Source organism: Saimiri boliviensis, chromosome X, assembly GCF_048565385.1.
Source record: "Saimiri boliviensis isolate mSaiBol1 chromosome X, mSaiBol1.pri, whole genome shotgun sequence".
In the NCBI taxonomy this organism is placed as follows: domain Eukaryota; kingdom Metazoa; phylum Chordata; class Mammalia; order Primates; family Cebidae; genus Saimiri; species Saimiri boliviensis.
Window position 1 is genome coordinate 77,615,108 of NC_133470.1, and position 14,203 is coordinate 77,629,310.

A 14,203-nucleotide genomic window follows, 5' to 3' on the forward strand; every position below is an offset into this window, starting at 1 on the left:
GAAGCAGAGAAAGAACAAACGAAACCCAAAGTGAACAGAAGGAAAGAAATAATAAACACTAGAGCAGAAACAAATAAAATAGAGAATAGAAAAAACAATAGAGAATATCCATGAGATTAAGAAATGGTTCTTTAAAAAGATCAACAAAATTGACAAGACTTTCACTAAATTTATGAAGAAAATAAAAAGAGAAGACTAATAGCTAATATCAAGAATGAAAGATGAGAAATATCAAGAATGAAAGAGATAGGAAGGAACCAAATAGCACTATAATAGGTAAAGGGATTGAATCTGTAATAATAATAATTGAAAAAAGAAAAAAAAAAAACACCAAAACTCTTGGCCAGGTGCGGTGACTCACACCTGTAGTTCTCGCACTTTTAGAGGCTCAGACAGGTGGATCATGCCGTCAGAAGTTCAAGACCAGCCTGGCCAGCATGGTGAAACCTCATCTCTATTAAATACAAATAATAATAATATTAATAGTTAGGTGTGGTGGTTTGGGCCTGTAATCCCAGCTACTCTGGAGGCTGAGACAGTTGAATTGCTTAAACCCAGGAGGAGGAGGTTGCAGTGAGCCAAGAGCATGCTATCGCACTCCAGCCTGGGTGACAGAACGAGACTCTATCTGGGCAGGGTGGGTGCTGGGGAAGGAAACAAAAAACTCTTAAAGAAAAGCCCAGGACCATATGTGTTTCCTGGTGAATTCTACAAAACATTCAAATAAAAGTTAACACCAATCCTCTTCAAATTCTTCCAAAAAATTATAGAAAAGGAAATACGAACTCATTCCATAGTCAGTGTGATCCTAATATCAAAGTCAGACAAAGACACAGCAAGAAAAGAAAACTACAGACCAATACTGCTGAGGAATATTGATGAAAAATTCTTGACAAATATTAGCCAACCAAATGGAACCACGTATTTAAGGGATTATACACCATGACCCAGTGAGAATTATTTCTAGAGTAAGAGGATGTTTCAGTGTATCAAAATCAAACAATAGGACTGGCACAGTGGCTCACGCCTGTAATCCCAGCATTTTGGGAGGCTGAAGTGGGTGGATCACCTGAGGTTAGGAGTTCGAGACCAGCCTGGCCAACGTGGTGAAGCCCTGTCTCTACTAAAGGTACAACAATTAGCCAGGTGTGGTCGCAGTCACCTGTAATCCCAGCTACTCGGGAGGCTGGGGCAGGAGAATTGCTTGAACCTGGAAGGCGGAGGTTGCAGTGAGCTGAGATCGTGCCACTGTACTCCAGCCTGAGTGATAGAGCAAGACTCCATTTCAAAAAAAATAAAAAATAAAAAAATCAAATAGTATAATCAATATAATATACTACATTAACAGAATAAAGGAAAAAAATTATCTCAATGTACAAAAAACACTTTCAAAATTCAACATTCCCTTTCATGTTAAAGAATAACCAACAAACCGGAATAGAAGGAAATTATCTCAACATAATAAAAGCTACATATTAAAAACTCACAGCTAACATAATATGGAAGTTTGTAAGCTTTACCTCTAAGATGAGGAACAAGAGTAGAGTGTCTGCTAGCATCCCTTCCATTTAACACTGTAACGGAATTGGCTTGAAAGAAGGACATTAAGTTGTCTTCTATGCATTATGGCCTGATTTTGTAAATACAAAACCCTAGAGATTCTATAAAGACATTCTTAGAACTAAAAATGTGTTAAATGATTGTCTCCATTTGCATGAAGGGGTCATGGCAATCATAGCAATTGCGTAAGTGCCTCAAGTTGTGAAAGCTCTGAAAAATTCTTAGAACTAAAAATGAGTATAATACATTAAAAGTAAAGTTGAAGAACATAAAATTATCACAATTAGCTATATTTCTATACATTAAAAATGAACGTATAAAAATATTTGAGAAACCAGTGTCACTTAAAGTATCCTCAAACAGATTAAAATACTGAGGAATAAATTTCACTGAAGAGGTGAACGATTTGTAGCCTCTAAACTACAAAATATTGCTGAAAGAAATTAAAGACACCAATAAATGGAAAGATATCTTGTGTTTATGAATTGAGTGACTTAGTATTATTAAGATGTCAATACTCCCCAAAGCTGTATACATATTCAGTGCAACCCATATCAATTCCAATGATGCTTTTTGCAAAAATAGAAAAATACATTTTAAGAATGATATGAAATCTCAAGGGATCTTGAATATAATCTTAAAAAAAAAGCAAAGTTGGAAGCCTAACATTTTCTTATTTCACAGCTACAAAGCTATAGTGATCAAAACAGTGTGGGTACTGGTATGAAGACAGATATATAGACCAATGGAATAGAATAGAAATCCCAGTAATAAACTGTCATGTGTATGGTTAAATGATTTTCACCAAGTGTGTCAAGACTTTTGAATAGGGAAAGGACAGTCTATTAAACAAATGGTGTTAGAAATCTGGATATGCACACACAAAATAATGAAGTGAGACTCTTACCTTATATCATATGAAAAAAATAATTCAAAATGAATCAGTGACCTTAACCATAAGGGATAATGCATAAAAATGTTAGAAGAAAACATAGGGGAAAAGCTTCATTACATTAAATTTGATAATGATTTCTTGGATATGGAATCAAAAGCACAGGCAATAAAAATAATACATTAAAAGTAACACTTTTTTGCATCAAAGGACACTGTCAACAGAATGAAAAGGCAGCCCGTTGAATTAGAGGAAATATTTGCAAACCATGTGTCTGATAAGGAATTGATATCCAGATAGGTAAAGTATTCCTACAATAACAGCAACAAAACTAAACAATCTGATTAAGAAATGGACAAAGGACTTAAACAGGTTCCCCCAAAATAATCTATAAGTTGCTAATAAGCATATTAAGAGATATTCAATATCACTAATTATTAGAAAAATACAAATCGAAACCACAATGAGAAACCACTTTACATGAATTCAAAGGCTATTACTAAAAAAAAGAAAATACCAAGTGTTTGGTGAAGATGTGGAGATGTTGGAAGCCTTGTGCATTGTTGGTTCGAATGTGAAATGGTGTGGCTGTTGTGAAACTGAGAGGATGGTTCTTCAAAAAATTTAACTAATTGACATATGATCCAGCACATCCACTTCTGTGTGTAAATGCTAAAGAATTGAAAGCAGGATCTTGAACATATATTTGTGTACCCATATTTATAGCCACATTATCATAATAGCAAAGAGGTGGAAGAAATCTATGTGTCTATTGATAAATAAAAAGACAAATTTTGTATATACATATGCAATAGAATGTCAGTCAATTTTAAAAAAGGAAGGAAATTCTGCAATATGCTACCATATACATGAACCTTGCAGTCATTATGCTAAGTGAATTAAGCCATTCATGTAAGGACAAATACTGGAAGATTCCACTTTGTCCACCTAAAGAGGTGCCTAGATTAGTCAGATTCATAAAGATAGAAAGTAGAATGGTGGTTGCCAGGGGCTGGAGAGAAGGAAAGAGTGAGGAATTATTGTTTAATGGTTTTAAGGCTTTTGTTTGGAAAGATAAAAATTCTGGAGACGGATGGTGATGACAGTTTCACAGCAATGTGCCGGTACTTAATGCTACTGAAATGTACACTTTAAATGGGTTAAAATAGTAAATTGTATGTTATGTGTATTTTATCACAATGAAAGAAACAAATTTACAATAAAACAACACAAAACTCAAATCTGTAACTTCTACCATGTCTAAAATTAAATGGAATTTTCCCTCCACTAAGGAAAAAGAGGAAATTGCTTTCTAGTGGTGGTTCTCTCACTGCCAGAGACATTTCCCCCAAGCCAGTGATAGCAGGGACAAATGCAACTACCTGTATAGCAGCAATTTTCTATTTAATACTGACCTAGATTTGCTTTATGCTGCTTTTCAGACACCTCTTCCTCAATGGTGCAGAATGACACTTTTACAATTGTATTATTAATTTTTTAAAGAACAGAAAAATTTGACTCAATTTCCAGACACTTTAGCATGTATTCTCCTCAAGTTTAATCATTCTTCTTGTTTTCTTACTTGGATTTTTTCTTTTCTTTTTTTTTTTTTTTTTTGCCCTGTTTTTCACCACCTGCTTCACTCTGTTGCTGTTTATGTTATGCCTTTGTTTCTTATGTACTACTCTCTTCCACTTTCCTTTATGACCTGATTCTAAACAATTTTCTCCACTGTGTCCTGTATTCCCTCTTGTTTTGCTTTTCTATTCTGGCTGAAATGCGGACCCGTAAGATCTTGGTCAGGCTGGAAAATTTATGTTTAATTAAATTTGGGAATAGAACTTTCAATTGTATCAACATCATCACATCCTAAAATATCTTTTTCTTTCAGAAACATGTGCCTTACTTAGTTTTCTTTGTGTTACCCTCATGTTTTTTCTAAATGGTAATTTATTTATTTATTTAATTTTTGAGATGGAGTCTGACTCTGTTGCCCAGGCTTGACTCACTGCAACCTCAGCCTCCCAGGTTCAAACGATTCTCCTGCTTCATCTCCCAAGTAGCTGGGATTATAGGTGCCCACCAATAATTTTGGTAGAGATGGGGTTTCACCGTGTTAGCCAGGCTGGTCTCGAACTCCTGATCTCAAGGCTCCGCCTGACTTGACTTCCCAAAGTGTTGGGTTTACAGGCATGAGCCACCCTGCCTGGCCTCTAAATGGTAAATTAAAAATATTTACTCCATTCATTCTCTGAGATGGGTGAAAAACAAAAACAATAAGGATAAGTGCCATCTCCTCAAGAGAATGTGAACTCCCTTCCAATAAAACACATTTAAAACTTCTGAGAAATGGTTAAAATATAGGTTTCGTTTATTGTAAATGTAGCACACTGTAGATTTTATTTGGAAGTCCCAGTTCACCTGGAACTGAGTAAAATAATCTGAGCAGTTTCATCTATAATAAGACGTTAGATCAATGAGTGAGTCAACTAATGAATTTCTCGGGCTTTGAGTTTTTCCAGTAACCCAAATGATTTTATGTACAGTGACTTTTACCTCAACTAAATTTCCATTTTATCTAATTTCTGTTAGATGAAGAATGGATGGAGAATGAACTTTGATATGTGAAACATTTAAGAACAATAGAAATGTAAAATAAGGAAGATACCAATCCGTTGATGTTTTATAAATTAGAAAACAGTGCATAAAACTCACCTCGTACATAGTAGACACTCAGTTATAATAGGCTGTTTTCTACTTTCAAGTCAGTTTTATTTTTTACCTTGAATCCATTTTGAGGCACCTTCTAAAACTGGAAGTGCTCTACACTAATTAATTGTCAGTGTTTCTTTAAGTGGCAATAATTGTTTTTAATATTTCTTCTCCTTTTTGTGATAACTTTGTAATCTTGATGTGCCATCAACATAGGTAATTATTATTTGGATGTTTTATTTAGTTCTTCAAATAAAAGAGAGAAAAAAGCCCACCAAAACCCAAGTAGGCCAATGTATCAGATTTACATTGTTCAGTTAAATTGAGAAGCTACCACATTTGGCAATTGAAAGTAAATTCTCAAAAAATTCCATATAATTGAATGTTTGCTTTTTTTTCTTTTTCACAGTAGCTCACAGGACTTATCATTCATCACTACTAGTGTTTATTTCATGTACTCCAGAAAGTAAGCAATTACAGTGTGTGTGCTACAAATTTGTTTGTAACATTCAGTTTTATAATTTTAACATGGGACATTCTAGGATTTTATATTAAATGGAAATAAAAAGATATTGACCTTTTTCCTCTTTATTACAATACAGATAAAATGAAATATATGATAAGGAAGTAGTAGGATATTAACAGTTTTGTAATAGAAGGGGATAGTTTATTTACCTTTTTAGCATAGAAAAGAAATTGATTACTATTTTTGAGAGACTAGAGTAAAAAAAGATGATCTTTTGAAAAGTAAATACATGTATTATGTAGAGTAAATAAACATTGTTGGGTATGCTTTTGGTTTAAAATTATTTAGCATAACCAAATTTGTGAAAGAATGCCCTGGTCAGACTTGTCTATGCACGGACTTTTTCCATTGGTGGTAATAAAACTGTTCCATGATAAATTAATTTTTCTATTTTATTTTTCTCCCACAAAGCATAGTTATTTACCTTTTAAAAATGATATAGTGCAGTAATTTAGCCTTTAGAGAACTTGTAGAGCAAAACAGGAAATTTGAGAAACATGTAATAGCACTGTAAAATAAGTTCAAGGAGAGATTTAGTATGTAATATGAAAAAAGATTTATTAGCATATGTGTTCCTTATTTAATTAAATAGATTTATTTTGGTGCCACATTCTTTTAAATTTGTAAAGATGTAATACTATTTTTTTTTTTTTTTTGAGATGGAGTCTCATTCTGTCACCAGGCTGGAGTGCAGTGGCGCGATCTCGGCTCACTGCAACCTCTGCCTCCCGGGTTCAAGTAATTCTCTGGCCTCAGCCTCCCAAGTAGCTGAGACTACAGGCACGTGCTACCATTTCCAGCTAATTTTTGTATTTTTAGTAGAGACCAGGTTTCACCATGTTGGCCAGGGTGGTCTCGATCTATTGACCTTGTGATCCACGTGTTTTGGCCTCCCAAAGTGCTGGGATTATAAGCGTGAGCCACTGTGCCTGGCCAAGTAATACTATTTTTATATTCACTTACTTGTTAAAGTAAGAGATTGGTTCCCCTGGGGAAAAGGTTTTGACTAATGTACTACTCAGATTAATAATATCACTGACACGAATACTGTATTATTTTCATAAAATTTACTACACAAGAGCACACACTAAAAGGACAAGTACCTATCTAAAATAGTTTTCCATTTGTAGGAATGGTAAACATTTACTAAAGCCTTAGAAATTTGAATGTTTTTTTTTTTTTTTAACCAGTCACAAATCATTTTTACACTTTTAAATTTACATTCAAGTGGATTACTTTGCCCTTTGAAAAATGTCATTTTCCGCTGTTTGAACTTACTACTTTACTTTAGATCATTTTCCTTGCTAACATGAGTTCCTTTTTTAAACTCTGTACCCTGAATGAGAAGAATTAACCAGGATACACAGGAGGCCTAAAATAACTAACTCCTGCTCAGGAATAGAGGCTTACCCAGTGTGTTTTGGGGTCATGTAGAGACTTAGTCTAGTATCTAAAACTATTAATAACAATTTAATTGCTTGATTTCCCTGATGCTCTTATTTCCTATAAAATAGTCTTTTCATTAATGGCTAGATTGTTATATATTAATAATTGCCCATATTTTCCTAGTAATAGGGTCTTTTCCATTAGTCCTAATTTGCGAAGAGCAAAGCAGTCTCAGTGACAGTTGTAAAAAGCAGGGACAAAGAATGACATTTCTTCAGTATATAATTCCACAAAACAGATATATATATATTTTTTTTTCTGTAAGAAAGAGAGTAGCTAACATTTATTGAGTCCCTACTATGTGACAGGGACATTGCACTGTACTATACCTGAGGGTAGGTATTTTTAACTTTGTTTGCAGATGATAACACAGAGCCTTAGAGAAAATATGTAACTTGGCAAAAGTCACACAGTCAATGACCGATAGAGAAGGCAAACCTACATCTGGCCAAATAGCTATCATTTTTCCATCATTACACACTTCCTGCACATGAAAGAAAGGTATGACTTGTTTCTTGTGATCCTTACATTTGAATATTTGCTATGTAATTTTTTTCTTACAAAAATTATACATAGCAGGTATTCAAATGTAAGGATCACAAGAAGCAAGTCATACCTTTTCTTTAATATATATATACATGAAAATTTTACACATGCCCAAGAGTGTTCGTTGTGCGGGTTTATTAAGAACAGTCATATGTCATTTAGTGATGGAGATACTTTCTGAGCAATTCATTGTTAGGCGATTTCTTGTGATGAGAAAATCATAGAATGTGCCATTTAATGATGAAGGTATTTTCTGAGCAATGCATTGTTAGGTGATTTCCTTGTTATGAGAACATCATAGAATGTCCTTACACAAACCTAGAAAGTATAGCTTACTATGCAACTAAGTTGTACTATACAGCCTAATGCTCTTAGGGTAAAAAATCTATACAGCATGTTTATGTATTTGTAACCTGTAGACATATAACTATGATGGTAAGTATTTGTATATTTAAATGTGTCTACACATAGAAAAAGTATGGTAAATATATGGTATAAAAGAGAAGAAATGGTATACTTATATAGGGCACTTACTATGAATGAGCTTGCAGGTCTGGAAGTTGCTCTGGGTGAGTGAGTGATGAATGAAAGTGAAGGCCTAGGACACTCCTCTGTACTACTGTAGACTTTATCAACACTGTACACTTATGATACACTAAATTGAGGGAAGTCTATTTTTTTCTTCAATAATAAATGAACCTTAGCCTATTGTAAAATTGTCACTTTATACATTTTATAATTTTTAAATATTTGGAACTCTTTTGTAAAAACACTTAGTTCAAAACACAAAGATATTATACAGGTGCACAAAAATATTTTATGTCCTTATATTCTTATTCTATAGACTTTTTCTCTTTTTAACATTTTTACTTTTTAAAACTTTTTTGTTAAAAACTAATACACAAACACGTATGTTCATCTAGGCCTACACCCAGTCAGGATCATCAATATCACTGTTTTCCACTCCCACATCTTGTGTCACTGGAAGCTTCAGAGGTAATAGTATGCATGAAGCTGTCATCTCTTATGATAACAATGCTGTCTTCTGGAACAGCTCCTGAAGGACATGCCTGAGATTCTTCTACAACTAATTTCTTCTCTAAAGTAGGAGCACACTCTGAAATAATGATAAAAATTATAGTGAATACATAAACTAGAAGCATAATTATTATTATCAGTCTTATATACTGTACGTAATTGTATATGCTATACTTTTATGTGACTGGCAGTGCAGTAGGTGTGTTGACACCAGCCGCACCAGAAACAGGAGTAATTCATTGCACTACAACGTTACAATGGCTACGAAGTCACTAGGCAATAGGAATTTTTCAGCTCCATTATAATCGTATGAAACCACACTCATATATGTGGTTTGTCACTGACCCAAACACTAAGCGGCACAGGACTATATATCAACACACAGCACTGGATAGTTTTTGCAAGTTTTGTGGGATATCTAAAACATTGATATACTGGATCACGGTTAATTATATAAATAGGGCGTTAAGACTGTTTTCTAGTCTATGAAGATTTAAAAGTACAATGTTTGAAGACCAGATGAAATTAATATCACTATGCAAGCCTCTACAGGTTTGGATTTCAAAATGTTTAAATTCAAATGCCTAATAATATGTTACGATTTGTGTTTCCATTTCATTTATTTTCCTTTCAAGTTCTAGCATGAATTTTGAGAATCTTTATCAATGCCCCTGGAAAGGAAATGCCACAAGAAGAGTGCAATCAATATGTGCACCCCTACAGAGCTCTACGCAAGTTAAAACACTAAACACCTTTCAAATCTTTAGACTTTTATGGATGCTCTAGATGCACAGTGATATTAGCCATATACCCTAAGTCTTATTAAGATATTCTGTAACACATACTATTTACTCCTGCCAGATCTATATAGCATGAACTACACTGGAGGATTGGCATCTATCCATTTAATTTTAATCAACAGAGAGACAGTTTAGATATTTAAAAGCCTCTTTTATTAACAGCTGGTTGATGCAATTATTGCTGTTTATTTTGTTTGCTAGCTAGGATGCTTCCTTGCTTATTTATTGACTGGAGCCATATGAATCATTTGGAAGTCCCACTTCACTTCTCTGGCCTCAGAAGAGTAAACTTAAATCATAACATCCTTGATAGAAATGATAGAAATGATCAAATTAAGTTTTTTTTTTGTTTGTTTCTTTTGGAGACAGGCTCCCACGCCTTCACTCAAGCTAGAGTGCAGTGATCTGATTACAGCTCACCACATCCTTGATCTCCTGGTCTCAAATGATCCTCAACCTCATCCTCCTGAGTAGCTAAGACTACAGGTGCATGCCATGATGCCGGGCTAATTTCCGTGTTTTATGTAGAGATGGGGTCCCACCATGTTGCCCAGGCTGGTCCTGAACTCCTGGACTCAAGGGATCCACCCTCTTTGGCCTTCCAAAGTGCTGGGACTATAGGAGTGAGCCACTGTACCAGGCCTGAATTATTTAATCTTAGAGCATTGTTCTTCACTTATTGCTGTTGTATGTTTTTAATTGAAACCAAATGAAGAGTTGGGAAATTACTCAATTAAGACAAGTATAATGACCAAAACAAGAATATATTTTATTTTCATGGATGAACTTGGCAAATGAATTCAACATGGATATTACTTTCACTAATAGAACAAATTAGTAGTGCTCTTCTGAAGTCAAGGCAAGTATTGAACCCTATATGCTTTAACCATCAAATGTTCTGAAGAGCCTTTGTGCTGGCAATTGTGCTAGAGGCAAGTCATGTGGCTTTAGATGAACTCAACAGTTTAGACTGGGAGATAGACAAATACATTATAGATTATAAAACAATGTATTTGTTTTGCCTAGCATTTGCCAAATGCTAGGCAAATAATATTGTGAAAAATCGCTGTCTGTGAAAACCCTGAAAGTATAAAATTGCCTAAATGCTGAGGAATCTAGTAATCTCTCTAAATAGACCAGTGAATGCTGCATAATAGATTTACTAAACAGTTCACTGAAACTTATTTTTCAAAAGCAGTTCCCCAATTAGCATCTTCATATATATATAAGGTGATATAAAATATGATGTATTATTTATCTCTTCTTAAAATAATTGGATCCTTTTTCATAAAAATATTATCTGTGATTATCCAATAATTAATTCAGTTTAGAAATTTAATTAAACAGGAATTTCTAATGTCATTTTGAGAGACAGTATTATGAAATTATAAAAACAGTAATGTCAGCAAATTTTTTTCTGTTATTGATCTTATATTATTTGTTTCTTTAATTTAGAGCTCTTTACAAATAACTTACTAGGTTCAAAACTACTCTGAAACTGGTGTTAGAATTTTGAGGAAACTGAATTTATTTTGTATTTCAAGTTTTAAGGGAATTAGATTTGGTAGGTTTTAGAAACTCATGCTGGTTCTGCTAAACCAAGTGACTTTCTTTATGAATATTTAATCTCATAATGTCGCTGTAGTCATTAAAGAACCAATGCGTGATAGGCATTTATCCGCTGTGCCTTTCTACATTGAAAAGCTGAATTAAGGTCTCCAGCGCCAAAATGGTATTAAAATGTTTATGTCTGAAAGACAGCCAAACACATACTCTCAGAAAAAAATTCAGTCAAGGAGGAAAAAAAAAAGTAATTTGAAAAACTGTTATTTTTTATTTATTTCTTCTTCTTCTTCTTTTTTTCTTTTTCTTTCTTTTTTTTTTTTTGAGACGGAGTTTCACTCTTGTTATCCAGGCTGGAGTGCAATGGCGCAATCTCGGCTCACTGCAACCTCCGCCTCCTGGGTTCAGGCAATTCTCCTGCCTCAGCCTCCTGAATAGCTGGGATTACAGGCACGCGCCACCATGCCCAGCTAATTTTTTGTATTTTTAGTAGAGACGGGGTTTCAACATGTTGACCAGGATGGTCTCGATCTCTTGACCTCGTGATCCACCCGCCTTGGCCTCCCAAAGTGCTGGGATTACAGGCTTGAGCCACCGCGCCCGGCCAAAAACTGTTCATTTTTAAACATTGGAGTAAGAGAGTGGAAATGTGATAGGGACAAGAATGAAGAAATGTTAATTGGAAAGAATATGTTATAGCTTGTGAAGTTGTCCCTCCCACCCCCCACCATGCCTGCTAGGAATAACATTTGCATTCAATTTGAATGAAGACATACTGATAGATCAAAATAGTTTGATTTGTCTTTAGAGGGTCCTTCTTCAGCCTTTCTTGATCTATAATATGTGTTCCACATTTCTTTCTCAGATTTCCTCATTATTCTACCAGTTTCTTTAAAGAGTCCCAAAACTCTAGGCTGGACAAATATGAACCTTTCTGTTAGTGAAAATAACACTTCTTCGAACAATTTTTAAAATATCTTTATCTTTCTCTCTCATTTTATAATGCTGTTTCTCAATGCACACTATAAAAACGAGGACAGAGTCATAAACTTGACAATAATTGTTGATAATACTTTCCAGTGGCACATAAAATATCAACTATTTCTCAGTTGGAGTGATTGGCTGGGTACAAAAGTAGGGAATACATATATTGAGTATTTTGAACCAAGATTTATAATTCATAGCAAATCTAAACAGTTCTAACAGATTATTTTCTATCATTAGTATTTAAGTATAAAAAGCAATTTCATGTAACAGCCAAGCTCACAGATTTGGAGTTATACATACTTGCTTGAGGTTAGATCCTGGATACCCCATTTGTTAACTTAAAATTTAGCAAGTTATGTAACTTCTCTAAAACTCAATTTATCAAACTAGAAATGAGAAGAATAATAATTACCCCCTCAGATTACTGTTAGCATGCAACATAATGATAGACTTAAAAACCTCAACATACAATAATTCTTATTCAATGTTATTGCTATTGGGAGTACTGATAGTAATAGTAATAGTAGTAGTAGTAACAGCAATGTGATATCTAAAAATGTAAGATTATCATTTTTGGTATTTCTTAGCTCATTTTATCTTTAAGTATATACTTTAAGTATTATAATTATTATAATATATACTTAAAGATAAAATGTGTAATGTATTTTATCTTTATTTATAATACATTTAATCTTTAAGTGTATAATACTTTATCTCTAAGTGTATAATACTCTAGTGCCACACTTATTTGTTACTAAAAAAAATTTAGGTCAATTGAGTTGGCATCACAATTGCCACGAGGGGAGAAAACCCTCTTTGAATAAACTCTATAGTATATTTCTATCAAAATACACTATGTGGATGAAACTGTTTTCCTTATGTTTTTATTGCCTACCTACATTTCAAAATTACTCTGTTTTTATCCTCTGATTTGGGATTTGCCACATTCCTGAGGCGTCCATATTTTGTAGCTAAGCTTGGTATTTGTCATGCTTTTCTACAGTTTCAACCAGAAAAGTCTTGCCCATACAATCCAGCAATCAAAACTCACTTGCAGACACAAAGACAAAAATAGAAATAGTCAGTAGGAAGCAGTTTTTCCCTCAAATTTCTTCTTTCGATGATTGCACAGCCAAGCTCAGACTTTTTTTTTTTTTTTTTTTTTTTTTTAATACAGACACTGGGTAGTTGATATTTGTGATTAAAAAAAAAAAAAAATAGAGGCCACAGTTGCATACACCCTTTGTTTCTCTTATCAGATATTTTCACTCTTGTACTGGTGTTAAGGTCAGCGTTTGGCATCACCTCCATGGATATAGTGCAGCACCATTATTATTTCAAAGCACCTTAGCCTGGAAATAGATTGGTTTCATGTCTGATTGCATAAAATCTTAGTAACTGTTTTATTGTCTTTCTAATCATAGGAAAATTGGCTTTTCCAGAACAAAATTAATAGAATACCATCCAAGGTAAAGGCAAACAATTCTGTAATTGTCACTTTTGTTATCAGTTTTACCGATCAGTTAGTTAGAGGACTGGGAAGCTGTTAACATCCTTAAAAACCATAAAGGAAATCCATAGTTATTTAGTGATTTTACAGGCATTATACCATGAAAAAGTCCTATTTGTTGAAACTAGCTATGAATGTCTTTATATAGGTAGCTACTTTTTCTCACAGAATGAAGTAGGTATTGTTACTTTATTCAAAAAATGTAAATTCTCTCTAAAAATAGTCCAATTTTGCAATCAACCTCATTGCTGTGTGGGCACAACTGTAAAGTAAACCAAAATATTTAATTTACTATCAAAATGTTTTGTGAAAATAGTCAGATACCTTAGATAACCATGTTTGATGAACTTTAAGCAGGGATCTTGATTATCTTTACGTTGAGAGTAGGTAGTGCAATTTATCTTCCCCTGTCATTTATTATATATGTGTGTCTACATATATGTCTTGACACTGTCTTGCAACATTATTAATATTTTGATTTTTCAAGATAAAAATCAGTACAGGAATACTTTGAACTTCAGGTTTTAGACACTGAGTATGAGAACAAAAAATAAAATTAAATAATTTGGATTGAATTTTAAGATCTGGTCTTCTACTTAACAGGAGTGAGACCACAGCCATAG

The 14,203-nt window shown here is 33.7% G+C and overlaps 1 protein-coding gene across 4 annotated transcripts in view; it reads left to right on the forward strand.

Annotated features, from left to right (window-relative positions):
* Positions 1 to 14,203, forward strand: part of PCDH11X (protocadherin 11 X-linked) — a 777,685-nt gene that overhangs the window by 485,363 nt on the left and 278,119 nt on the right. The gene's annotated exons all lie outside the window — the stretch shown is intronic.